This window comes from Cavia porcellus, unplaced genomic scaffold (assembly GCF_034190915.1).
Source record: "Cavia porcellus strain 051 isolate PalLab524CR breed Dunkin Hartley unplaced genomic scaffold, mCavPor4.1 scaffold_10, whole genome shotgun sequence".
Lineage (NCBI taxonomy): Eukaryota > Metazoa > Chordata > Mammalia > Rodentia > Caviidae > Cavia > Cavia porcellus.
Window position 1 is genome coordinate 60,979,362 of NW_026947493.1, and position 1,352 is coordinate 60,980,713.

Genomic DNA, 1,352 nt, shown 5'->3' on the forward strand with positions numbered 1-1,352 from the left:
TACTAATACATCTTTTAAAAATCCATGAGACTGTGCTTTTTGTTTAAGCAGTGATTATTTGATGAGTATGAAGTCATTTAAAAAATACAGCACATGATTAAGTTGGTAAATTCTCAGAAGACTGAGGCAAGATAACCAAGATTGAGGCCAGCATAAGGCTACATAGTGAACTCAGAAATGAACTACATACTCTTGTCTCTGTTTTCAAGTTTTTACAGGATTATGGCCAATATCAAAATCTCAAAGAACATATCCATGACAAGTAATGATCCATCACCTATGTAATATGTTGAGCTCTGAGATGCACATAAGAACAGACTCAGGTGTGGACTGCACAAAAGGAGCATGTCAGGGCTCCAAGAGCTCATTCTGAGGAATGTGAAGTGATACATCAAAAGGAAACCTCAGAATCAGAGAATAAACAGGTGGGGTGTGTGTGTGTGTGTGGCTACCTTTAAAAAGGACCCAGCAACCACATCCCTAAGCATAATCTGGCCTACTACCCCATTTTTTTGTTATAAAAAGTGCAAAGATTATTATCTGTTACATAGTAATTATACTGAAATTGTATGAGAGGCCCAAAGCAATTATTCACTATTTGTGGCTCAGGCAAGTCAAACAGACACCCACACCCAGGATCTCTGAGATAATGTTGATCTATGTAAATGTAGTCATAGCAATGTGCCCCTCTCAGTGTCATGAGCATTGACTCCAGGGCCTGGAACATGCCAGGTAAGTGCTCTACCACTGAGCTACATTCCCTCTTTAAATCTGAGACGAGATTTTGCTAAATTTCCCAGGCTAAACTCACCTCTGCCTCTCAGCTGGAATTACAAGGCATATGTCCACATGCAGTAGCAGCTTTATTTTTAATAGCCAAAAACTGGGAGAACTAAATGCCAGTGGTCAAATTACCTGCTATGTCCATGAAATAAAATAACCTGTCCACACCAGAAGAAACTATTGATAGAACTTACATGAGTCTAAAGTGAACTACACGGAGTGAAAAAAAGGACAGTCTGTAACTATAGTATGCTATTCAGTGGCCGACAAAAGGCCGGCTAGGTGGGAGAAAAGGAAAAGGATGGGTGCGACTGTGACCTATGGATTTTTGAGATGATGGAATAGGCCTGTCCTGACTGTTGTCAGTTACAAAAATCTACATGTAATAAAACTGCTCAGAAATGAACCATACACAGGAGTGAGAGCATTTATAAGTGATAAAGCTCTAAGGCCTGTGTTACCAGTTTGGATTAGTCTCTAGTATTTAAGATGTTACCACAGCACCCTTTTGGGCAATTTGTAATACTATAATTACTTCAAAATAAAGTTCACTGAAGCACCAGAACGAC